Source organism: Pongo abelii, chromosome 5 (genome assembly GCF_028885655.2).
Source record: "Pongo abelii isolate AG06213 chromosome 5, NHGRI_mPonAbe1-v2.0_pri, whole genome shotgun sequence".
Classification (NCBI taxonomy): domain Eukaryota; kingdom Metazoa; phylum Chordata; class Mammalia; order Primates; family Hominidae; genus Pongo; species Pongo abelii.
This window is the reverse complement of record NC_071990.2, coordinates 27306402-27333684: the sequence shown is the minus strand read 5'-3', so window position 1 is coordinate 27333684 and position 27283 is coordinate 27306402. Positions and strand designations below refer to the sequence as shown.

The following is a 27283-nucleotide window of genomic DNA, read 5'->3' as shown; positions in this document are numbered from 1 at the left end:
GTTCAGGTGCATGAGAGCAGGAGTGGAATAAGCTGAAAATCGGATTTAGCTAGAATTTTTCCAGAAGAGTGTGACCCAAGAGAGAGGGGTAAGAGAGCAAGGGTGCTTATGAGAAATAAATTATAGTGATGTCCTGTGGAATTCAAAGTGACAAGAAGTGAAAGTAAGGGCTAAAGTGGGGTTGGAGGGAGGTGGGAAGGGAGTTAGAAAAGCAAAAATAAATCCATAATATTATTATTTTAGGTTTTATTGGGGCTGAAAAAATTATAGTTGAAGTATTAAAGGGAGGGGAGTAAGTTGAAAAGATAGGGCCTGGTGGTTTGGAAGTGGAATGCTTGAAACTGAGGTTTTGAGGAGTGTGCTTATTGGTAATGCCACGAGGTCTAGGTTGTGACTATTGGTGTGGATGTCTGAGGGGGAAGGGAAAACAAGATCATTGGAAGAGAGGAAGGCAAAGGCCTAAGAGCCTGAGATACTGAATGGATTGACTACATACATATCGGTATCACCAAGTATAATGGTCTGAGCAGTCATAGGAAGTGTGAGGAAGGTGCTGTCATCTCCCACAAATGAAGAAGTGACCGGGAATTAGTAGATTACTTCAGCAAGGGGTAGTAAGTGGTTTAGTTTGATAGCAGGTGTCTTAGAGGAGCTAGGGGGCTCTAGGGAGAGAAACAATGGCCTGAATGTGGCAATGAGGAGCAAAAAGGGCACCTACCTCACCCTCCAGGCCCCAGTTAAGTCAGGTGTGGAATACAAAGCAGCCACTGCTTACATAAGAGAGATGCAAGAGAAGAAGAACCCAAAGGTGAAGGAAATGTTCCAGAAGAGGTGCCAAAATTATTTGGAGAATTGTTTTCAGAGTCTGTAATATATTTTCTTGTGAATTCCATCATTGTGACAAATGCAAATGAGAAAGTGGCTTTGATAATTTGGGAACATTTTAAATCAAAAATAGTGAGCACAGAGTCTGGGCTCTGAAATGTTACAGTAAAAAGGCAGAAGAAAGGCAGTGGAAGGAGGGCCAAGCCCCTGGACCTCATAATGATGGACTCTTTCTTTCTTTTCTTTTCTTTCTTTCCTTCTTTCTTTCTTTCTCTTTCTTTCTTTCTTTTTCTTTCTTTCTTTCTTTCTTTCTTTCTTTTTCTTTCTTTCCTTCCTTCCTTCCTTCCTTCCTTCCCTTCCTTCCTTTCCTTCCCTCCTTCCTTCCTTCCTTCCTTCTTTCTTTCTCTTTCTCTCTCCCTTTCTTTCTCTCTCTTTCTTGCTTGCTTTCTTGCTTGCTTGCTTGCTAGCTTACTTGCTTTCTTGCTTTCAACAGGGTCTTGCTCTGTTGCCCAGGCTGGAGTGCAGCCTCGAACTCCTGGGCTCAAGCAATCCTTCCACCTCAGCCTCCTGACTAGCAGAGACTACAGGTGTGTGCCACCATGCCTGGCTAATTTTTTTTATTTTTTGTAGAGACAGGGTCTCACTGTATTTCCCAGGCTGGTCTCAAACTCCTGGCTTCAGGTAATCCTCCCGCCTTGGCCTCCCAAAATACTGGGATTACAGGCATGAGTCCCCATGCTTGGCTGACCCCCATTATTATTTAAAATTGCATAACTGGTTGAAAGGTAAGTACTGCAAATACATTATTGGGGGAAACGACTTCAGTTTTCATCATAATGATCCTGTTGTTTTAGGAGAAAGTAATCACGGCCCAAGTCCCTAGGTAATATACAGAATCCAGGCTGTAGAGAATAGGAAATGAAACTAAGAAGAGGCTGAGAAAATAGAAGGGCACAGGGCCCATGAAGGAACAGTGCCTAGATTAATTAGGAGGCTTAAAGAATTAGAGGCACATATGACAATGTTGGTGTGATCTCTATCGGGTTATTTTAGCATGATCAAAATAATTTGAATCACACATCTAATTTCCCTTGCACTAATTTCCCATTTTTTAGGCTGATTTTCTCCTATACACCCTTCTTTTCTGATAACAAGTTGGTTTACCCTATAGGTATGACTACGAAAAGAGAATGCAATGTTTGTGTTCACCAAGTATTTCAGTCTTCATAATGATTGCAGTTCTCATTGTTAATTAATAAATTAGCGTTGTTTTATATATCAGTTTCAAGTGAGTTTGGTTAATGTGAATCAGCCTATCAATTATTTTCTGACAACATCTAGTTTCAAGGCCCTGAATTATGACTATAGCAATAATAATTACCATTTATTAAATAACATGTCGGTCCACTTAACATGCTTTATCTCATTTTTAAAATAAGAATCCTAGGAGATTTGTGTCACCATACCTATTCTTATAAGTGATAAAGTTGAAATTAAAATGGTAAGTAACTTTCCTAAGGCCAATCATATAGAAAGTGGTAGAGTCAGCATTCAGATTCTGTTCTGGCCAGGTACAGTGGCTCTTGTCTGTAATCCCAGCACTTTGGGAGGCCAAGGCAGATGGATTGCTTGGGCCCAGGAGTTTGAGACCAGCCTGGGCAACATAATGAAACCCTGTTTCTAGAAAAATTACAGAAAATTAGCCAGGTGTGGTGATGTGGGGCTGTAGTCCCAGATACTCGGGAGGCTGAGGCGGGCAGATTGCTTGGACCTGGGAGGTGGAGGTTGCAGTCAGCTGAGATTGTGTCATTCACTCCAGCTCCAGAGCAAGATCCTGTCTGAAAAGAAAAACAAACAAACAAAAAAACCACATTCTGTTCTGACTTGCTTCAGAGTTCGTGCTTTTCCACCTCATCACAATGCCTATCAGTAAATCACCAAAGGTAATGCTATATCTTGAGTGGTCAGCCAACTGGGTTTCTTTTAGTAACAAGGATACATAGCCAAGTGCCTCTTTTAAGTTGCATGATAGTTTGCACCTTCTCTTTTTCATTTTATTTTATTTTATTTTTTTTTAAGACAGAGTCTCGCTCTGTTGCCCAGGCTGGAGTGCGGTGGCACGATCTCGGCTCACTGCAAGCTCTGCCTCCCGGGTTCATGCTGTTCTCCTGTCTCAGCCTCCCGAGTAGCTGGGACTACAGGCACCCACCACCACGCCTGGCTAATTTTTCCGTATTTTTTATTAGAGACAGGGTTTCACCATGTTAGCCAGGATGGTCTCGATCTCCTGACCTCGTGATCCGCCCGCCTCGGCCTCCCAAAGTGCTGGGATTACAGGTGTGAACCACCGTGCCCGGCCTGCACCTTCTCTTTTATACACCCAGTGTTCTATCCTCACGGAACTTCCCTTGTTACAAAGTTGCCCCAAACCCAATGTAAGTCGTTTTCTTAAGAAAATAATAACTTTGGTGAAGTTCCTTGTCAACACCTTTACAAATCTAAACAGATCACATTATCATGATCAAGGTAAAATTTCTTTATTGTGTCAGTATACCAGAGGATTGCCAGTGTACCCTCAATTAATTGAAAAAAGCAAATGATCACTGCTTATTTAATGAGTGTCTGTAATGTAGTGATCATGATGAAATGAACAGAGTAACATTGCCGTTTACATCCAGGATCAAATCTCAGGACTACCGCTTACCATAAGTGAAACTTTAGGTTTTTAACTTCTCTGTACATCAGAGAGCTACAGAATTATAAAATGAATATTGTTAGACTCTCCAAAACTGACTCTCTTGGGTGCTTGAGCAACTTTACACTACCTCTCAATAGAGCTTCGCTTTTGTGGAATCAGTAAAATCCATAAATCAATTAGACAAAAATCAATGAATGAACAATTAGCTAAAAATCAGTTCATCCACTTTACCAATTTACCAAAAACGTGTTTCTTTAACTGGAAAGTATGGGCAAAAGGAGAAAATAGGCAATGATAAAAATGAAAATATTGGATACGTGAGTTTTGATAGTTTTAAACATTTCTTTAAAATTTCAGCTGCCCAATTTTTTTTTAGCATATAAAGAAATGTTCAATTTAGAGAAAGTTAAGGATAAGAAGTCAGTTTCATCTCCTAATAAATAATGCAAAAGATAAAATTCATACTCAGTAACAAAAAAATTTTCATACAAAATTAGTACTACAGTGGTCCCTTCTTATTCACAGAGGGTACATTCCGAGACCCTCAGTGGATGTCTAAAACTGTGGATTATACTGAACCCTATATATACTGTACTGCTTTTCCCTACACATACATACCTATGATAAAGTCTAATTGTTACAAACTAGGCACAGAAAGAGATTAACAACATTAATAAAACAACTATAATAGTATACTGTAGTAAAAGTTATGTGAGTGTGGTCTCTCAAAATATCTTACTGTATTGTGCTCATACTTCTTGTGATGATGTGAGGTAATAAGATACCTATGTGATGAGATGAACTGAGATGAATGATATACGTATTGTGACACGGTGCTAGGCTACTCTTGACCTTTTGACAATACCTCAGAAGGAGTTTCATCTGCTTCAGGTGATCCTGGATCATGAAGCGATGGCAATTGGTTGGATGTCAGGAGCAGACAATGTCGTGGATGTGCTGGACAAAGACATTCATGTCCCAGGGGGACGAAACCGGATGGCATGAGATTTTGTCATGCTACTCATAATGAAGCACAATTTTAAATTTACAAATTGTTTATTTCTGGAATTTTCCTTTTAATATTTTCGAACAGTAGTTGACATCAGGTAACTGAAACCTTGGAAAGGGAAACTACAGATAGTGCAGGGGCTACTGTACAAATCTGGTAGACATGGACCATAAATTTGCTAAGAAACATTCTAGGGTGTTGCTTCTCAAAATTTAAAGTACTTATGAATCATTCAGGATCTTGTTTAGGAGGTCTGGAAAGAGGTCTAGGATTCAGCATTTCTAATAGGCTCTTGGTGATGCTGCTGATCTGCATGCTACACTCTAAAATACTAGTTACTACGGTGACTTCTTCAATATGAAATAATGAAGTTTTGGCTATGAATTTTGAGAAATAAAAAATTAAAGTGAATGTGCCATTTAAGACATTGATAAAATAATGATGAAGCTTTTAGAGATTGGCGAAATGAAAAATAACTTTGTAAAAAAACTCAAAAGTGGCCAAAGAAATCCCATCACACATAGAATGTTAAAATTTATAATTTTGGCTGCTAGAAATACAAAATTTGAGGAATTGAGTAAGTACTAAAAATAACTAACGTTATATTTAAAAGGTGATATTTAAAAGCATCTAAAACAGAAAAGAAATGGCCCCCAAATTCTTAATTATAAATCTCTATAATTTTCATTTTAATTTGCTAATATTGGGATATTTCAAGTTACTTGGTTTGAAGAAAGATCTAACATAGAAGAATAAAATTACTGAAAGCAGTGTAAACAAAGTCATGATGCCTAGAAGAGATTACTTTAAAGGACAATATGATCTGTACTGCCTCATTTGTGAGCTGCCATCCTGTACTCCTAGCTGCCTACTGGACATTTCTACTCAGATGGCATGTCCAATTAAAAAAAGCATGTCCAGTGCTCCACTGGCATGTCCAGTTAAGTACTCCTACAGTGGAATTTATCACTTCCTCCTCAGAGAACAAATCCAGTATTTCCTTTTCCTGTAGTTTTTCTTATTTATTTAACAAATGTTTATTGAGCACTCATATTTCTTATAAATTACAGATACAAATATAATTAGTTCTCAAGAGTTCACAATCTATTCATGCATATAGATGGAACAATTAAAATTATATAATGAAATGTCACCTGTACTAAAGATGTAAACAAAGTGATGTACTTGGCCAAGAAACGGCAAGCCATTTTACTCCATGGTAAACTTCCCAGTAAAGGTGACATTGTAATATGGGCCCTGATGAAACTATCCAAGCAAAGAAAGGAGGAAGGAAGTGCATTCTGGGAATAGAAATCAACATGATAAAAGGTTTGAAGGTTTATGGTGAATTGCCAAAGAGTTTGTAGTCTTATAATTGCTGTTGTGTGGGATACATGGCATAGAGTGATAGAAGATGATGTTGTGTAAGTGGATTTGACCTAACTACCTAGGAATAAAATGGACATTGATACCAGCAGATAATTATTCCTACAGAGAATAAAAATTACTCTTTTGATCTCCTTGTTCAAAATGTCCAGGATAAGTAGAAGCCCAAGGCCACTGCAAGACACAGCCTCTGATTCTGATTTCTCTCAGCCTTGAAGATTGCTTCATATTTTTTAAGAGGTTAAAGAGGCTAATTTAGTTGCAAAGATACCAAAGCTAGAAATAATGTAAGTCAAGACAGTTCAGATGACAGCTGTATTAGCTTTCTATTGCTGCGTAACAAATTCCTACAAACTTTGTGGCTTAAAACAACACAAATTTACAGTTCACAGTTCTGTAGGTCAGAAGTCTGGGTTGGTTCAATTGTTTTCTCTTTGTAGGGTCTTACAAGGCTTAAATCAAGGTGTTGATCAAGCTGCATTCTTATCTAAAGGATCTGTAGAAGAATCTGCTTCCAAGCTTATTCAGATCATTGGCAGGATACACTTCCTTGTAATTGAAGGACTGAGATCCCCATTTTCTTGCTGGCTATTGACTAGAGGTTGGTCTCAGCTCTAAAGGCCCCTTTCAGGTCCTTTCCACGGAGTCCTCCTCATCTTCAAAACTATGAACCACAGTCAGATCCTTCTCATGCTACCAGCTGGAGAAAGCTCTCTGCTTTTAAAAGGCTCATTTGACCAGGTTAGGCCCAGCAGGATAATCTATTTTAAAGTTAACTGATAAGTAATCTTAATTACATCTATAAAATTTATTTTGCCATGTAACCTAGCATAATTATGTAAGTAATACTAGAAACGGAAGGGCCCATGGGAATCATCTGACAATTCTTCCTACCACAATAGTTGGCTATGAGTATTGACATACACTTGTATAATATATTTTATCAGGCCACAAAAACCTGAAGGTTAACACAGAATGTTTATATAGTCCTGTCTCTACCTACTTTGTGAAAACTATGATTTTCTCGAATTCCCCCTACCTCTGAGATTCCTTAGGGAGAATTTTATTTGTGCCTCCAAAGGTACCCTCAAATGCCTTTTTCGTGTCCTCCTTTTTCAGATGTTTCATTGCCAAATTGCCATTTCTTGGCAGTCAAGAAAAATGTACTGAGCTGGTCATGATCCTAGTTGTAATAAACAAAGCGGGTTCCTTTTCTCCAGGGAGCTTACATTCTCAAGTGACACATACATATATAAGTAAGATAATGCAAATACTGATAAAAATTATGAAGATAAACAAAATACTAAATTAGCAAACCAAATTCAGCAACATATTAAAAGAATTATACACCATGACTGAGTGAAATTTATTCCTGGAATGTATGAATGGTTTAACAACTGAAAGTTAATGCGATACACCACATTAATAGAATGCAGGAAAAAAATTACATGATCACCTTCCTTAATACAGGAAAAAGCAGTTGACAAAATTCAATATACTTTCATAATAAAATACACTCATAAGGCCGGGCACAGTGGCTCATGCCTTGTAATCCCAGCAGTTTGGGAGGCCAAGGCAGGCAGATCACCTGAGGTCAGGAGTTCGAGACTAGCCTGGCCAATATGGTGAAACCCCTTCTCTACTAAAAATACAAAAATTAGGTGGGGATGGTGGCGTGTGCCTGTAGTCCCAGCTACTCGGGAGGCTGACGCACAAGAATTGCTTGAACCTGGGAGGCGGAAGTTGCAGTGAGCTGAGATCGCGCCACCTGGGTGACAGTGAGACTCAGTCTCAAAAAAAAAAAAAAAAACACACACACACACACTCATAGACTAGGAATCGATGAAAACTCCCTTAACATGATAAAAACCATATATAAAAAACACACAGCTAACGTCATACTCAATGGTGAAAGACCAAAACCCTTTCCCTTAAGGACAGGAAAAAGATAAGGATGCTTACTTGGGCCCACTATCTATTTAACATATTCTTTAATTTAGGATCATTAAGCTGGAGAGCACCCCCTTCAATGATTAAGAGAGACACAAGATGGAAATAAAGATTTCATCTCTTGCAGGTCCTGACAGGTACATGGCATGACTGAAGGCCATACATATGAAGGTCAGGGAATGCAGGTAGCGGGAGAGAAAGAGGGACCCTTGAGCCAATACCTTTACTGGGTCTAGAGCATTTGATCCAAACAGATTTCTCTCAGGGAGTTTTAAACAAGCAGGTAACAGTTCCTGCTTTAAAACAGGGAGTTTAAAACAAGCAGGTAAGAGTTCCGAGGTCATGCAACATAAAATCATCAGAATTTACAACACATTATTGGAAGTTCTAGCCAGAGTAATTAGTTAAGAAAAAGAAAGATAAGTTACACAAATTGAAAAGGAAGAAGTAAAATTATCTCTGTTTGAAGATGGCATGATTTTATGTGCAGAAAACTCTAAAGATTCCACAAAAAAACCTAGCGCTAATAAAGGAATTCAGCAAAGTTGCAGAATATAAAATCAATACACAAAAATTAGTTGCATTACTATACACTAACAATGAACAATCCAAAAGAGAAATCAAGAAAACAATTGTACTTAACAATTGCATAAAAATAAAATACTTAAAAATAAATTTAACCAAGGAGATGAACAATTTGTACACTAAAAACTACAAAACACTACCAAAAGAAATTAAGATAAAAATGAATGGTAAGACATTGCATTGGATTGGAAGACTTAATATTGCTAACAGAATAACATCATCTGAAGCAACCAACAGATTCAATGTAATCCCTGTAAGAATCCTAATAGTGTTTTTTTCCTAGATAATAAAAAAACTCATCCTAAAATTCACATGGTATCTCAAAGGACCCCAAATAGCAAATAAATAAGTAAATAAATAAATAGAACAAAGTTGTAATACTTTCTGATTTTAAAACTTACTACAAATCTACAGTAATCAGAAGAATGTAATACTGACATAAAAACAGATATATAGACCAATGGAAGAGAATAGACAGCAAAGAAATAAACCCTCACAGGTATGGCCAATTGATACTCAACAAGAGCAAGCACCAAGACCATTCACTGGGCAGAGGACAGTCTTTTCAACAAATGGCTCTGGGAAAACTGCATGTCCATGTGTAAAAGAATGAAGATGAACCCTTACCTACACCACACTAAAAAATTCACTCAAAATAGATCAAAGACCTAAATGTAAAAATATACAACCATTAGAAGAAAACATAACCCCTACAAGAAAATCTTCATGACATTGGATTTGGCAGTGATTTCTTGGATATGATACTGAAAGCATAGGAAACAAAAAATAGATAAATTGGACTTCATCAAAGTTTCTAACTTTTGTGCATCCAAGGACACTATTAAGAAGGTGAAAAGACAACCCACAGAAAGGGAGAACATATTTGCAAATCATATATCTGATAAGGGATTAATATTCAGAATATATAAAGAACACCTACAACTCAACAACAAAAACCCAATTCAAAAATGGGCAAAATATTTGAATAGAAAATTTTCCAAAGAAGATATACTGTATAAACACATAATAAAATGCTCAATATAAGTAGCCATTAGGAAAATGCAAATAAAAACCACAACGAGGTACCGAGGTACCACTTTACACCCATTAGGATGGTTACTATTAAAGCAAAGGAAAATAGCAAGTGTTAACTAGTATGCAGACAAATTGCAACCCATGCTTTGTTGGTGGGAATGTAAAATGGTGCAGATTATGTGGAAAACCATTCAGTAGTTCCTCAAAAAAGTTAAACATAGGATTACCACATGATCCAGCAACTCTATGTCTTGGTATATACCTAAAAGAATTGAAAGCAAATGTAGTCCTAGCTACTCAGGAGGCTGAGGCAGGAGGATCACTTGAGCCCAGGAGACTGAGGCTGCAGTGAGCTATGGTTGCACCACTGCACTGCAGCCTGGGTGACAAAGCAAGACCCTGTCTCAAACAAAGAAGAAAGAAAGAAAAGAGAGGAAGAAAGAAAAGAGAGGAAGGAAGGAAGGAAGGGAGGGAGCGAGGGAGAGGAAGGAAGGAAAGAAGGAAGGAAAGAGAAAAAGAAAGAACTGAAAGAAAGAAAGAGAAAGAGAAAGAAAGAAAAAGGAAGAAAGGAAGGGGAAGGGAGGAAGGAAGAGGAAAGAAGGAAGGAAGGAAGGAAAAAAATTGAAAGCAAGATCTTGAAGAGATATTTGTGCATCTGTATTCATATCAGCATTATTTATGATAGCCAAAAGGTAGAAGCAACCCAATTGTCCATTAATAATTGAATGGGTAACAAAATGTGGTATACACATACAATAGAATATTATTCAAGCTGAAAAAGGAAGGAAATTCTGATACATGTTACAACATGAATGAACCTTGAAAACATTATGCTAAGTGAAATAAGCCAGACACAAAAGGGCAAATATGGTATGATTCCACTTAGGTGAGGTATCTAGAATAAGCAAACTTACAGAGACATAAAGTAGATTACAGGTTCCAGCAGTTAGGAGGAGAGGGGAATGGGGAGTTATTATTTAATAGACAGAAAATTTCTGTTTGGAATGATGAACAGTGGTGATTGTTCAACATTGTGAATGTACTTAATGCCAGTGAACTGTACACTTGAGAATGGTTAAAATAGGAAAGTTTATGTTATATATATTTTACCACAGTAAAAAATATAAAGAAAATGAAATAGGTTAATGTGATGGAGAATGACTGGTGCATGTGATTTTGGTGAGCAATGTCAAGAAAGCCTCTGAGGTGACATCTTGAGTTTCACTTACTACAGCTGTATAACAAATTATCCCAAAACATAGTGGCTTAAAACAATCAGTTATTATGGTCATGGATTTGTGGGTCAGGAATTTGGACAGGGCACAGAGGGCATAGTTTGTCTCTGACTCATGATGTCTGTCTGGTGCTCAGTTGGAACACTTGAAGGCTGGGGTTGAAGTCATCTATAGGCTCACTCAATTACATATCTGGCAGTTGACACTGGCTATCTGCTGAGTCCCTAGTTTTGCTATAGGCCAAAACATCCACAGGTTGTCTCTCCAGATGGCCTGGGCTTTCTCACGTTATGGTGGCTGGGTTCCAAAGGTGAGCATCCTGAGAGAGAGTCAGGTATCAGATGACATCTCACATCCACCTAGCCATGGAAGTCACTCACTGGCACTTCTGTCAAATACTATTCATGGATGCAGTAAAAATATCCCACCCAGGTTGGGAGGTGGAATGGGAGAATAGCCTTCACTTCTTACCAGAGACTAGCAAGGTTCTGGAAGAACATTTGGGACTGCAAATATTGCTGTGACCATTTTTGGAAAATAGAATCTCCCACAGTCCTGAAGGATGAGAAGAGGCAACCACAGAAAGATCTGGGAGAAAGAGCGTTCCAAGAAGAAGCCACAAAAAAGACCCCCCTCCCTGCAGCCTTTCCTATCTCAGAAAAGGCCTGTCATCATCTCTTGAGATCTTTTGTTACTTGTGCTACAAAGCAGGGATGTTCCCTTTGCCTTAAATGGCTAATAGAGAGTTTTTTTTAAGAAACAGCTCTTTAATTAAGAAATTTTCCTTAGTCTTTATTACTGTTCCTTCTTTCTGCAGTTCAGGCAGCTGAGAAAGAGGATTGTATAAATATCAAACAGGATATGGATATTCAAAATCATGCTTTACTTCAGCTACTGGCCCTCTGTCCTTCACACTTGCTACAAATCCACTTTCACGTCTTTTCTACAAGTTATTGGCCCATCATGCAGAAACCACCTGTAATTGTCTGTTTCCTTTTTTGATAGTTGACTGCCGACAGCTTTCAAGCCAACCCTTCTTCCTTTCTGTACCACATCTGGACAACTGATAAGAAAGCTTGGATGCTCTCTCCCTTGGTGTCCTAGCAAGGTGGGGGTGGGAGTTGTTCAAACTATATAAGCCCTACCTTGCATGGGAAACCCTTATCCCAGTCCCATCCCCTAAGCACCATAAAACTCCAAGCTAGAAACCCCTCCCTGCTTTCTCTCAATACATTTTCGGACTAGTTTGGGAGCCTGCCATACTTTACCTATGAGTCTCATTGTGTGAATAATAAACCTTCCTACTCCTTTAGTGTGTGTGGAGTCATCAGTCTTGACATCTAAACCAAATTTGGGGTGGTTGTGGGGCATCCATCCTGCCTTTGTGGGGTGCCATCCCACCACCCCAGTGTGAGTCCTTGATTAAGCACAGCTCATGATTTCAACTGGAAATGTTCACACACAGATGTTAGGAATCAAATTGTTTCCCTATAGAAATTCTGGCTCTACTACGAAAGCACAGTATAAAATTAAAACCATGCCTACTTGCTGGATTGGAACAAGACATACTGTTACTTATGCTTCCTGTTCTTCTATTCTGTGGTCTATCAGTACTAGAGAGTGCTGGCAGTTGCTAAAGGTTTAAGAAATATGGCAGAATAAGTTAATGCTGAGAAAAAAAATCAATCCATTAACATTTCCTCCTGTCAACTATAATTATTAAATTTTTATTTCTGTCCAACTGATGGTAGAGCGTTGTTCCCAGGAAAAATAGTTTGATACAAGAGAAAGGTCAGAGATATGTATCTATCTCTGGATTTGTTGCTGTGAAGATAATGTGGTGAGGGGAGGGAATGGGGGACCAACATGAATGACCTCACAGTGGGATGGGACTTGTATCTAGATCCTGTCTTGAACACATCCTTTGCCTCAGATAGGCCCCTCCAGGCCATGAATGAACCCATCCCTGAATAGAGGTGAGAGGATTCATCTTGATTGTGGCCTCTGAGAAATGTAGTTCTGAGGAGAATATACAGGGCCAATGGAAATCTGGAACGACAGTTCTGAGGAGCTGATGGCCCCAGCACTGCCCAAGAAGACTGAAAATTAAAGGATGGGTCTATTGGTGAAATAAGATATTTTCAGGGACCTCTTGTTGTTTGTGCCTTTATTTTCTTCACTGCATCTCTTGGCAGAGTCCCAGCAAGAAAGTGGTACTACATTAATTGAAGAAAGTATAAACAAAGGTCAGTGGGACATGAACATTTAGCAATTGTAGTAAAACATGAACACTCCTGACCCTGAAAGAGCAAGGGCAAAAGAAGAGTATATTTGTTTCCTATGAACACTGCAATAAATTGCCACAAATATGCTTGGCTAAAACAACAGAGATTTATACTCATTAGTTCTGGAATCCAGAAGTCTGAATTAAGTTTCACTGGGCCAAAATTAAGGTGTTGGCAAGTTCCAGGGAAGATTATTCCTTGCCTCTTCCAGCTTGTGGTAGTTGCCGGCATTCCTTGGCTTGTGGCTGCATCACTCCAATCTCTGCCTCCATTGTACCCTCCTCTTCTGTGTCTGTCAGCAAATCTCTCTGCCTTCCCTCCTACAAGAATACATGTGCTTGCTTTTAGAGTCCACCCTGCTAACCAGGATAACCTCCTTATCTCAAGATCCTTAACTTAATCACGCCTGCAAAGTCCTTTTTTTGACAAATAATATTCACGGGTTCCAGGGGTTAGTGTAACCAGCCCGGTGGGGTGGGGAATAATACCATGACTTGTCTCTTGTCCCACCTGTGCAGTTAAAAGGGTTCAGAACATGCCATCCTAAAATATGCTACTCTGGGATATTGACTATTTTGAGTTAAAGGCACTTGAAATACAGCAGGTGCATAAGATCACTCTGACCTTAAATGCAGAAGATAAAATCCCCATGTGAAAGACGTCCTCTCTATACAAGAAGGAAAATTTAATTCTTGTCATCAAGAATGAGAATTTGAGGCTGAGGGAAATCTGTACAAACAAACCCTGTTCAATTAACCCTTATCTTCCTAGTCATTTCTCCACCCAATTAACTTCTCTAGCCCAACCCCCTTTGCCTTGTCACATTTTCACAAGTTACTACTGTTTGTCCAATTCACTATATAAGTGTTCAACTTTAACTGTTTCTTTGGGTCTTTATTTCCTTATGAAGGCTCTGTGCCACAAAAAACTTGTATTAAATAAACTTGTATGTTTTTCTCCATTGATCTGATTTATGTCAATTTAATTCTTAGGCCCAGCCAAACAAACAAACAAACAAGTACACTAAGAGGATAGAGGGAAAAGTTTGCCCCCCTGCCCACAGAGTCCATAGAGATCAGCTTTTGCTGGGGCTCAGAGGAGAGTAAAGAATGCACGTGGAGGGGCAAAAAAAAGAGAATAGTACAAAGCTGTAACTGGGTGTGTAAGGAAATGAGGCACAGTGGGAGTGTCAGGAGGCAATCATCCATCAACCATTCACTCATTTACTTAACAATATTTATTAAACCTTCAGGTTGGGGGCCCAGGCACCAGAGCACCACTGCCTGATGAGAGCTCAGCCCACAAGAAGCTAACAACACAATCTGAAAAAGATAAGCACAAACACAGGGCACCAAAAGATAGAGGATAATAAGCATCCAGAGAGGGACATAGGTTAATGTTGCTGAGTGCAGAAAAGAGGGGAAGAACTTGCAGTGAAGCTGAGAAAGAATGCTTTAGACCAGGCTGCTTCTCTAATGACTGCCAGGCTCTGCCAATATGATGAATACAACAAAGTAGAAGCAAGTTTGTTGCAAAAGGAAGAGAGGCAAAGAATGTGACCTCTAATGTGTAATTGTGGAGACAGAGGTCCTAACCCTATTACTTCTGTAGGTTCATGTACATAAGTGTGTACATTCATAACCACAATAATCAATGGATGGGGGTATTCTGTGTAAGTGACCCAAGAAAGAAAGCAAGGAGGAAACCACAACACCTTTTATGACTTAGCTTCTGAGGTCACACACTGCCACATCCACTTTTTTCTATTCATTAGAAAGGGATCACTAAGTCCAGCCCACACTCCAGGAAAGGGAAGTTAAGCTCCACCATTTGAAGAAAGTATCAGAGAATTTGTAAACATCTTCCAAACCACTACTGTACCTACCCATTGTGAGGATTAGATAAGACAAAACTTAGAACAGTGCCGGGTTCATAGTAAACACTACCTGTATAAGCTAATTTAGCTAATATTATTCTCCCAGTATTCAGTCCAGGCTTTCCCGGCAAGTTCTCCCTTATGTGAGGAAGTTCCTGAAATTTGAGAAGAAGAGACCCTTTGTGTCTGCTGCTGAGGCGGGAAGGAGTACACAGCCTGCTCACTCACCAACGCTTAGCCAGATTTTATGACTTAAATGAAAGTTGGGGGAGTATTTGCCTTATCAGTATATCATAACTTTATTCATTTTCTCATATTCCCACAGGAAGACTTGGAGTATTATCTCCAATTCTGCAGATGAGAAAAACTGAAGCTCAGGTCTCATTATGTGATATCGTATCACTAGTTATAACTGGTTAGTAGTACCACAGAAACTAGAAACGTGGGTTTCCTGAGCCTGCGGCCTTTTCCCAGACCATGCCACTTGTGAAACTAATATTTTAGTTTCACATACCTAATTAGTAAGTTAGTTAGCATTTGGTTTCCTCAAATGTCTCTTGAGTCAGGGAGGTTTTAGGAAAGAGTGTCTTCCATTTACCAATGGAGTTTGGGTCAGATGGGAATAGATACAGAGATTCAGCAGACACGTCTTGTGTCCCAGACTTGACCTTTATTCATTGACACTGGATGCTATGTCCTTGGTCCATCTTTAAGTCCCAGAAGGAGGTGAACCTTGATCTTTGTAGGGAAGGAAGGGAGATTCCAATAAACACGTGCATGGTGATTTTTTACACGGGAATCCTAGTAAATCCTGAGTAGGACCAGTTATTTCTTATGACTTCATCCTTTTCCAGAAGAGAGTAAAGAGGCAGTGGAAATAACTGCTTTGCCCACACAGATTAGAAGTGGAGAGAAAGATGAAAAACTGGGTTTTCATGCTAGAGCTTGGGTTATATTGTTTATTGAAGAGGGTCATGATCAGATGTTTTAGGGGAAGAGAACTCTGACAGCAATGTGAAAGTAGGAAAAGGAAGATTCAAGGCAGAGGCCAGTTTAGAAAGCTTTGACAAAGTTGTAGCTGAGAGCTCATATTTGAATTAAGTCAGTGACAGGAGCAAACAGGAGGAGATATTTCAGAGATAGAACCTATGGGACTTGATGACCAACTAAATGTGTGGGTAAGAAAAAGAGAAGAGTTGTAAATGACATCAGATTTTGAACCAAGAGGTTGGTATAGATGGTGAGGTAATTACCCTATTGGCATTTGGGACAGTTCCTGCTGTGCCAGACTGTACCAGACCTTTTAGGATGTTTATCATCATTGACTTCTGCCCGCTAAATTTGAGTGGCACTCCCAGCTATTGTGACCACCAAAATGCCCTCTTTTGGCTAGGTGACACCACCAAATGTGGTAGCCAATAGAAAAAGCTGGATTGAAGATGATTAGCTCCTTTTTGGACACATTAGTTTGTGGTGCCAACAGAATGCTGATATGGATCTGGAGACAACTAGGGAGTAGCTGGAAATGTGGGTCTTGAGCTCAGGAGGAAGGCCCTGTGCAGAGATGTAGACCTAGTACACAGAGGTAATGGTTTAAGTTGCAGCAGAAAGAGACTAGAGAGAGACAGAGAAAAGATGCTAAAGACAGAACTTTGGAAAATGTCTGCATCCAAGAAACAGAAGAGTCAAAGAATGAGAAGTAAGGTAAGTCAGAGAACTAGGAGGGTAAAGCCCTCAAAACTAGATGAGGAAATTCCAAGGAAGGATTGGTGGTATAGCATGCTACAGAGTTAGAATTTGTACCAGGAAGAATAGCTTTACCAATTAGGGGTTAGTGGAGTTCTCAGAAAAGTTAAGTTTTTGAATAAATATGAACAGTCATGTGGTTCAAAAATCATAAAGTATAAAAACGAAAAACTTGTCACTCCTACCCCTGTTCTCCATCTGTCTAAGAACCCCAAGTAACCACTTTAATTATTTTGTTCATCCTTCCAGAGCTTTGGTAAAGACAAGCAAATATAAATACACATTCTTGTTTTAAATCTGTTTTTTTTTTTTTTTTTTACATAGAGTGTTATATACCTGGCTCTTTTTCACTCAATAATACATTCTAGAAATCTTTTCATATAGAGAGTTGCTTCATTCTTTTTCATTAGCTGTTTGCCATTTAGGTTTCTGTAGAGAAATTTTTAAGTCTGCCAGATATTCGTGGGGTTATTACCCCTACCATCAATACATGAAATTGATTCTTTCTCCACAGTCTTGACAAAGACTATGTTGTTATATTTAGGAATCTTTGCCTATCTGATTGGTGAAATGTTATCAGTGTAGTTTTAATTTTCCTTTCCCTAAGATAGGACATAATTGAGTTTCAGAGAGATAGGTCAAATTTAAGAGGCTATGGAATAAGTGAATGGCAAGGAAGAGAATGAAGGAAATAGTAATAGCCCAAAGGAACTGAAATCTGACTGTATTAAAAGGAATTAGCTTGCTGACTAATAGCGTGTGGGTTTAATGAAGGTGTTTTTAAATAGTAGGGACTTATCTAGACCTGCTTAAAATGATAATGAAATAAGTCACTAGAAAAGGAGAGATTGAAAATTGTAGAGTTTGAGGGCAAAGTCACACAGGAGGCAGAAAGAAATGGTATCTCTGGCAGTTGGGATGGATAGGAGCTAAGTGGTGGGTGTGAACACTGAAGGACAGAAGGTTGTGGGTGGGGAGCAGATGGCAGGCACCTTCTAAAGGCAGAGGAGGAGGAGGACTTTTGGAACAAGAATTAAAAAGAGAAGGATTAGATTCACCAGTGGGAGGAGAAAAGCACAGGCCGCAGATGCTGCATCACTCACAGGCGTGGGGATTCCTGCCTGCCAGATCCCAGGGATGCAGATAAAAAGCGAATGTTTGCTGCATGATTCATACACGTGGATATTGATTGATTCAATATTTACTGGGCATCTACTCTGTCAGGCACATTGATGTCACTCAGGATTAACTGAGACATGAGATAGAGTGGAAGGCTACAAGCCAGATGACAGATGTATGCTAGATGTATGTATGAGGGATTAGGAGTTGTATAGATGATGGTGACAAGGGGAGATAAGGGGTACGAGAGCCAGATAGTTTGTTCCTTATTGTGCCTTGTACCTCAAAGGAGATGTGGTTTTAGAAACCTGTAGTAGAAATACATCAGTGTGCTTGAAATTGGTAGAGGCAATCTATGGGATACCGCCACAGTCTTTGGACTCAGGAGAATAAGAACTCTGATCTTGATAAGGAAGCAGTATCTGAAAAGAATGAGATATGGGAGACAGCCCGAAGATAGAAAGGGTGTTCTGGGAAGAGTTGAGATATATTTAGTTTCAGAGGTACTGTGGAAACACTAGGAAGAGGATGGGTCTCAGGGAAAAGGATCACTGAGCAGTAGGAAGATGACAGCGGAGGTGAAAATTCTTCATTTGAGCAGTGACCAAGAATGACCTGAACGTAAGGCAGGAAGGAATTAGCTGGTTTCACTTGTTCTAAGAGGAATGCTGGTATACTTTTTTTTTTAAGTTTATTGCAGAAAATTTCAAATAGACACAAAATAGAACAGTATGGTGAACTCCTGTGTATCCTTCACTAACATCAACAATGATCAATACTTTGCCAATCTTGTTCAGTAATCCCTGCCCCTACTTCCCACTTTCATTTATTCCTGAAGTATTTTAAAGTTCCAGACATTTTACTGTTTGACTTGTTAGCATGTACGGATTTTTTCTTCCTTTAAACATAACCATGAGGTCATTGTCACAATGAGAGGTGACAGCGTGCTGGCAGTCTTCACAGCCCTCGCTGGCTCTCAGCGCCTCCTCTGCCTGGGCTCCCACTTTGGCCGCACTTGAAGAGCCCTTCAGCTCACCGCTGCACTGTGGGAGCCCCTTTCTGGGCTGGACAAGGCCAGAGCCGGCTCCCTCAGCTTGAGAGGCGCGAGCGGGAACCGGGGCTGCGCGCGGCGCTTGCGGGCCAGCTAGAGTTCCGGTTGGGAGTGGGCTTGGCGGGCCCCGTACTCGGAGCAGCCGGCCGGCCCTGCCGGCCCGGGCAATGAGGGGCTTAACACCCAGGCCAGCGGCTGCGGAAGGTGTACTGGGTCCCCCAGCAGTGCCAGCCCACCGGCGCTGCGCTCGATTTCTCACCCGGCCTTAGCTGCCTTCCCGAGGGGCAGGGCTCGGGACCTGCAGCCCGTCATGGCTGAGCCTTCCACCACCTCCATGGGCTCCTGTGAGGCCCGAGCCTCCCCGACGAGCGCCACCCCCTGCTCCACGGCGCCCAGTCCCATCGACCACCCAAGGGCTGAGAAGTGCGGGCGCACGGCGCGGGACTGGCAGGCAGCTCCACCTGCAGCCCCGGTGCAGGATCCACTGGGTGAAGCCATCTGGGCTCCTGAGTCTGGTAGGGACGTGGAGAATCTTTATGTCTAGCTCAGGGACTGTAAATACACCAATCGGCACTCTGTATCTAGCTCAAGGTTTGTAAACACACCAATCAGCACCCTGTGTCTAGCTCAGCGTTTGTGAATACACCAATCGACACTCTGTATCTAGGTACTCTGGTGGGGCCTTCCAGAACGTTTGTGTCCATACTCTGTATCTAACTAATCTGGTGGGGATGTGGAGTACCTTTGTGTCTAGCTCAGGGATTGTAAACGCACCAATCACCGCCCTGTCAAAACAGCCCACTCGGCTCTACCAATCAGCAGGACGTGGGTGGGGCCAGATAAGAGAATAAAAGCAGGCTGCCCGAGCCAGCAGTAGCAGCCTGCTTGAGTCGCCTTCTACACTGCAGAAACTTTGATTTTTCACTCTGCAATAACTCTTGCTGTTGCTTACTCTTTGGCTCCACACCACTTTTATGAGCTGTAACACTCACCATAAAAGTCTACAGCTTCACTCCTGAAGCCAGCGAGCCCGCCGGGAGAAATGAACAACTCCAGGCGTGCTGTTTTAAGAGCTGTGACACTCAACGCGAAGGTCTGCAGCTTCACTTCTAAGCCAGCTAAGATCATGGACGCACTAGAAGGAAGAAACTGAACACATTCGAACGTCAGAAAGAACAAACTGAATGAAGCCAGTGAGACCAAGAACCCACCAATTCCGGACACAAAAACTAATAAAATAACTTTATAATATTTCAACAATAGCAAACTCACGCACTTGCTAGAGATTCCAAATAAACAGGAACCCTGCAAAGAAATGCTGATACACGGTACAAGATTAGTTCTTAGATAACAGCATTAAAAATTATATTGTAAAAGAATATTAACATCGGCAAAGTTTTAAGATAAATATGTAAACATTTTAAGTATGCATTATATAACATTTTTGTTGAGCATAAACATATTACACATAACCTTTTTCTGTATATATCATAAAAAGTAATAAACATAAATATCTAAATTGTAAAAGCTGAAACAGCATATACTAACATGCCCAGCGATGATCTGAGGGGTGTTTTTTTTTTTTTTTTTTTTTTGCTTTTCATCCCTTTATGCTTTTCAGGGTGTGTATTTGTGCGTATTTCTGAGGACAGAGAAGGGGAGGGGTTAGCAGGGAAAATGTTGGGGGAAGGATCAAGCCACCTTTGATGGGCTGAATTATTATAATGATAGTGAAAACCTTTATCTAGTGGCTCATCTTTCTTCAGTCTCACAGCCCACAAATCAGAAATGTAGACGAATGTAATAGGCTTGGAAAATACATGTTAAGTGAATAAAATCTAACAAAAAAAGGACAAAGGTAGCATTCTGAATTATCACTTTGTTAGAAAGAGAGGTGAAAAGAAGGGATTCCTGCTGGACAATCCCGGCAAAACGAGACCCACTACAGACAGCACTTTACCCAACCCGCCAGCCTTTAGATTCTCAGGGTGAAAGCCGATGACCTCACACGGGGTTTATGAGGTGCGTGGAAATCCTCCCTAAGACTTCTGGGGAATGGAGTCTAAGGTACGGTGACGATAAGCAGCTCGGAGATTTCTGGGAATTGTAGTTCGCAGACTTAGGCCGAGTACCCGACTAGCATCCAAGAGGCAGGGAAAAGAGGAGGGCGCGGTTGCTAGGCCTCCCTCCGAGGCCACTTCCGAGGTTCAGCCTCCTTTCAAGGCCATTTCTACTTTGGGAGAAGGGACCTGAGTCTCTGCGCGCCCTTGCCTGCTATTAAAGGGGATGAGGGACCTAGGATCTCGATTATGAACCCCATAACGGCAGACACTGAATCCGGAGGACGAGGGAGAAAGCTGTGCATAACCGGGTGCTGTATACGAAAGAAATTCTGGTATACGAAAGTTCCTGTGTGTCAGACTCTGAAACTAGGTTTGGAGCCCTTGTTTGACAATGGGAAAAAGTGCAGCCCAGTGTATCGGGTTTGGGCGATACTGCAGGGAACAGATAGTAACTGTATGGCGTTCATGGTGCTGATTGACCTAGAGCTTTTCCAGCTTGAGATTTTGGGAAACAGGAGAATCACATGAGGAACATATCCAAAAACTGCTGGTATTGAAGCCATTTCTGATTGCTTTACCAGGGAAGATTAGGATTAAGGTAAAACAGCAAAATCCTCCATAATTATCAAAGAGGTGGTGAGTGGTAGATTTTTTTTGTCGTTTTGTTTCCAAGCCTCACAGAAGGGTATGGATTACAGAAAGATAAGGTTAAAGGGGAGAAGAAATCAATCTTCAAAGGGTAAAAAAGCGAAAAACAGACATCTCAGAACCCTTAAAAAGAGTATCGAAAAGGAACATCTCTGTTGCTTGAGGCTGGGGTATTAGTGGAATGTGTGGAATCTATACAGTCACCCCCAACATCAGGTCGTCCAGACCATTTGTCGTTAGACTCTGCTGTATGTGCCAGAGTGGTCTCTGAATTTCTTTTCTTTCTTTCTTTCTTTTTTTTTTGAGGTACGGCCTCGTCCTGTTGCCCAGGCTGGGGTGTAGTGCCACAGCCACGGGCTCACTGCAGCCTCGACCTCCTAGGCTCAAGCGATCCTCCCACCTTAACTTTCCCAGTAGCTGGGACCACAGGCATGTGCCACCAAGCCTGGCTAAGTTTGTAAATATTTTGTAGAGACAGGGTCTCCCTATGTTGCCCATGCTGGTCTCAAATTCCTGGGCTCAAGCGATCACTTCCCGCTCAGCCTTCCAAAGTGCCAGGATTTACAGGCGTGAGCTACCACACCAGGCCTGCTCTCTGAATTTCTAGAGAAAATGCATAGTTGCCTCGGATGGTTCAAGGGGACCACGCAATCACCAAACTCCATCTGTCGGTTTTTTGTTGAATTAGCTGGGTTGTCATATAGTTTCCCATAGTTGTACTGTATTTTGTTAGTCATATTCCTCCAGTGTCATTTAACAGATATCTTTTGTTCATGTTTCCTATAAATTAATAAATTCAAGGGGCTTGATTAGCGTCATATATATGTACGTGGACAGATACTTCATAGGTGGTGTCATATACTAATATTGGGAGGTATGTAATGGTTATGCTGTCAGCCCTTGATGATCATTGCCTTGATTAATTAATTCATCTCTTATTTATTTTTGGTCCTAAGATTGGATAAATATAGACTTTATTTTTTATAGCAGTTTTAGGTTCATGACAAAACTGTGGAAGGTATAGATATGTTCCATATACCAGCTGCTCCCACAAAGGCATAGCCTCTCCCATTATCAACTTCCTTCAATGGTACATTTGTTACAATTCATGAACTTATATTGACACATATTACTACTCATAGTCCATAGTTGAGATTAGGATTTATTTTTGATGTACATTCTGTAGATTTGAACAAATGTATAGTGACATGTATCCACCACTGGAGTATGGACAGAGTAGTTTCACTGACTTAAAAATCCTCTGTGCTTCACCAGTTAATCCCTCCCTCCTCATTAACTCCTAGTAACCACTGATCTTTTTACTGTCTGTTTTTGCCTTTTCTAGAATGTCATATAGTTAGAACCATACAGTATGCAGTCTTTTCAGATTAGCTTCTTTCACATATTTATATGCATTTAAGTTGTCTCCATGTTTTTTCATTGTTTGATAGCTCATTTCTTTTTAGCACTGAATAATCTTCCATTGTCTGGATGTACTGCTGTTTATACATTCACCTACTGAAGGAAATACTGGTTACTTCCATGTTTTTGTAATTGTGAATAAAGCTGCTCCTTTGTATTGATGCCAATGAGTGCGATTGCTGAATTGTATAGTAAGAGTATGCTTAGTTTTGTAAGAAACCACTGAACTGTCTTCCACAGTGGCTGTACCATGTTGCATCTCTACCGGCAATGAATGACAGCTCCTATTTGTCCACATCCTTCATCAGCATTTGGTGATGTCAGTGTTCAGGATTTGGGCCTTTCTCATAGATGTATAATGGTATCTCATTATTATTTTAATTTATATTCCCCTGAGGACATATGGTGTGGTGGGACATTCTTCACAGACACCAGCAACTACTAATGATGTGCCTTTCAACCAGGGTAGCTAACATTGGGCATGGAGAGACAGCAGGGAGAGGAGGGATTAAGGAGCAGGGCTTGGTGCTCACAGACTGCACAGTTGTGGCCAGAGAAGACTGTCATGGTGAGAGTAAGGGGGAGTTGAAAGAAACTGACTCTTAGCCACCTAGCATAGAGGAATAGACAGTTTTGGGAAAAAACTAATGAATTTTGAACAGGCTGAATGTGAAATGCCTGAGAGACAAAAGGAAGTATTTAGTAGGTGGTTCCTTCATTCATTAAACAAATATTTGTTGGGTACCTGGGAATATTATAATCCATAGAAACATTTATCAGATAGTTAGTAATTTAGAGGGCAATAAATGCTATGGAAAATACGTAGAGTATCAAGATTGGTTGTGGAGAGTAACCAGGGTTGCAATTGCAGTGTAGGCTTCTTGAGAAAATGCTATTTGAGCAAAGACTGACAGGCAATAAAGCATTTGGCCATGCAGATGTGAAAGGGAAAAGGATTCCAGACAAAGGGAATAGTGGCTTCGGGACCCAAGGAGTGAGCTTAGCCAAGTGAGATGTGGAGCCAGTGCAGGCTTTGGGACAAAGAAGTGACACAATCGGACTCAGTTTTAGCAGGATTTTTCTGGCTGCTAGCTGAGATGTGACTGTGGAGGGGCACGAGGGGAAGTGAGAAAGCTGGGAGAAATGCAATGCAGGAATCCAGGTGAGAGATAACAGTGGCCCAGACAGGGGTACTCACAGTGGAAGTGGTTAGAAGTGGTCAGATTTTACATATATTTTAGCGGATTTGCTGTAAGATTGTTGTGGAGCATGAGAAGAGATGAGTCACTGATAAATCAAGGATTTTGGGTTTCACTGTTGAAAGTATGGAGATACTAGCCTGGGCTTAAGGAAGCTTTAGACATCATCTGTCTGTCTGTCTGTCTATCTATCTATCTATCTATCTATCTATCTATTTGAATATTGAAATTAGATATGTACCCTGCAGGGAAAGTGTACAGAATCACAAAACAAGGTCTGAATTAGGATCTTCAAATCTTAGGAAGATAATGAATATCTCTAAAAAAGTGGTAGGCGACTAGGTGTGGTAGCTCACGCCTGTAATCCCAGCACTTTGGGAGTCCAAGGCGGGTGGATCACTTGAGGTCAGGAGTTTGAAACCAGCCTGGCCAATATGGCGAAACCCTGTCTCTACTGAAAAATAAAAAGAAATTCACCAAGGTGGTAGTGCAGGCCTGTAATCCCAGCTAACAGGGAGGCTGAGACAGGAGAATAGCTTGAACCTTTGGGAGGCAGAGGTTGCAGTGAGCCGAGATTGTGCCACTGCACTACAGCCTGGGCAACAGAGCAGAGTGAGACTGTCTCAAAATAAATAAATAAATACTAAAATTAAAATTTAAAAAGTGGTTGGAAAAATTAGCTATGAATATAGAAAAAAACAATTAGTTCATCACCTTACTCAATTAACAAGATAAATATCAGATGGATTAAAGGTTCTAAGTGTGAAGAAACAAACTTAAAATATATTTTAAAATATAGGACACTAGATTTACATTTTTGGGGTAGGGAAGACACCATGAGACCAAAAAAAATAAAAATACTCATGAATTAAAAGTTGAAAACACTCATGACTACATTAAAATTTAGCACTTTTGTATTTAAAATGACAGAAGCCAAATTAAAGCATATATTACAGACTGGGAAGAGAATGTGGAACAAATAAAGGCATAATACCCAGAATATATAAGTAATGTTTATAAATCAATTTTAAAAAGGCACACAACCAAATAGCAAAAAGGATACAAAATATAAATTAAAATTCAGAAAAGAAAAAAAAAATCTGCAGTAAATTTATACCATGATGTGCAACTGCCTAGGGTCAGAAAAATGCAAGTTAAAATTACAATGAAATACCATTTTCCCTATTAGGCAGAAAAAAATAAAATTATTGTCAATATCAAATGTGAACAAGTATGGAGGAAAACAGGCACAAATACATACTGTAAGTAGAATACAAATTTACCTAATCAATGAATTGAAATAAAAATGAAAAGTTCAAAGTGCCAATCTCAGGACAAAATATATTAACCAAATGGAGATGGTCATCATGGAGCCAAAAACCCTGGAACTCAAGGACTGGGATCTGCCAGGTCCTATCCAGGGCTGGAGAGATGTGGAGTCCACCCAGGAGCATATTAGTCACTAGCAACGTGTACTCTGTTATGGCATGGGGACACAGAAACATGCCCCTGTGGCCTCAATAGGCTCTCCCTCATGACTACCTTTTCCCTGGCCTCTGACTCAAGGATCAACAAGCAGTCTTCTCTCTGACACCTTAAAACATGGAACCCATGAATTATTTCATTGGAAAGATACAGCCTCCATTAGCTTTCAGCAAAATATATTTAGGAACTGTCTTTTGTGAGGTTTGCTATTGTGAGTTGTCCCCAAGAGACTCTGCAACATCAGTGCCCTGAAAAATACCCAGTTTCTGGACCTATGGGGCTGAGGTTCACAGCCCACGAAACTTGGTTTAGCTGGTCAGTCCCTGTCCATATGACACTAGTGAGGCATCTCCTATAGTGTCAACATGAAGCAAAATGAAAAAGTTGTAGATTGTGGAGTGCTCAGTACATATAAGTTGAATTAGTAAATTATTTTGTTTTACATAGCTGAAATTATACTACATACGTAGTTTAGTATTCAGGTTTTCTATTTAACAATATTCTTATGAGCATTTTCTCACTTCACCATTAAAGCCCTGCTTGTCTGAAGGAAGTTGTCCTGCTTAGACTCTCAGAACCAGAATCGGCCTAAAGCAATGAAGTCCATCCAATCTCTTTATTTACACATGGGCAAATTGAGGACCAGAAAAGAAAGGATGTGTGCATGATTATATAGAGTTTGGCAAGTAGAGGCTGTCCTGGACTCTTCTCCAGGATTTCTCAAAGTTCTGAGCCAAGGTCAGAAAAAGAAGCGGAAAGCCAGTCTCCCTCCTCTGTCCAACACCAGTCTGGAAGGCAGTCTCATGGGACACGGGAATTCAGAAAATGGGGGATAAAAGTCCAACATCCCTGGAACCCTGAAAGGATTGAGGGAAAAAAAAAAACCAGAATTGTCTAGAGAGAAAGGGAACGAGCAAGAAAATGAAAAATTAGGCTGGAATAGGGTTTTGATAAAGAGTTTAGGAAGGAGATAGGAAAAATGGGGATCAAAATCAGAAAGAGGAGTGAAAAAATATATTTTTTGACATTTTTGCTTTGCAATGTGCAGTAATTTCCTCTTAGAGTCACTTTGAAACTAGAAAATGCTTATTTTTCAAAGCATTTTGGAAGTGTTTTTTTCTCTTTGCTATACTGCCTTAACTCTTTCATGACCCCCAGAATTGGGATAGGCATGGACTAAATGCCTGGGGGATTGGTCTTCCCATTCTAACAAGGGGATGTTCCACTAGTTCAGTCTTAGGCAAATGAGAAGACAAAGTATCCCTAAGACACAGCAGGATAATGCAAAAAGCACTGGACTCAAGAGTCAAGGGACTAGATTTTGATAATTTGGGATTTTTCTATCTGTGTCATCTTGTTCAACTAAATCATCTCTCTAAACCTCAATATTATTATAAAATGGAATGATAATAACCCTACTGCAATAGGATGTTGTGAGGCTTAAATAAGACAAATTCATAACAAAATTACTTTGAAAATTCCAAAGTGCTATGTAAATGTGAATAAGGAAACTCTTATAGCAGGAGTCAGTGAGATCCAGATAAGAGAAAGAGTTGTCTAGGGTCACACACCCTGGGAATGACTGGCAAAGGCTGACACTCAGCTCTCCTAAAATACCAAATGATATTTGAAGGACCTGATGCCTTTTGAACATTGTCCCATGATT

The 27283-nt window shown here is 40.2% G+C and overlaps 1 protein-coding gene and 1 long non-coding RNA gene across 4 annotated transcripts in view; one reads left to right on the top strand and one right to left on the bottom strand.

Moving 5' to 3' along the window:
- Positions 1–13191: 13191 nt before the first annotated feature.
- The window catches only part of ZNF391 (zinc finger protein 391), a 56121-nt gene continuing 42029 nt past the window's right edge, over positions 13192–27283 (bottom strand). For both annotated transcript variants that reach the window (XR_008526616.2, XR_008526617.2), the window contains 2 exons: positions 19793–19949; positions 13192–13328 (listed from right to left, as the gene is read on the bottom strand). The gene's annotated coding sequence lies outside the window, so the exon portion shown is untranslated. The remainder of the gene's footprint in view (positions 13329–19792; positions 19950–27283) is intronic.
- The window catches only part of LOC129060170 (uncharacterized), a 28387-nt gene continuing 14409 nt past the window's right edge, over positions 13306–27283 (top strand). Inside the window, exon 1 of one of the 2 annotated variants that reach the window (XR_010140414.1) lies at positions 13306–16588. This is a non-coding gene — a long non-coding RNA (uncharacterized LOC129060170). Of the gene's footprint in view, positions 16589–16954; positions 19316–27283 lie in introns of those variants that run through there. The other variant, XR_008526653.2, reaches the window with a different exon arrangement.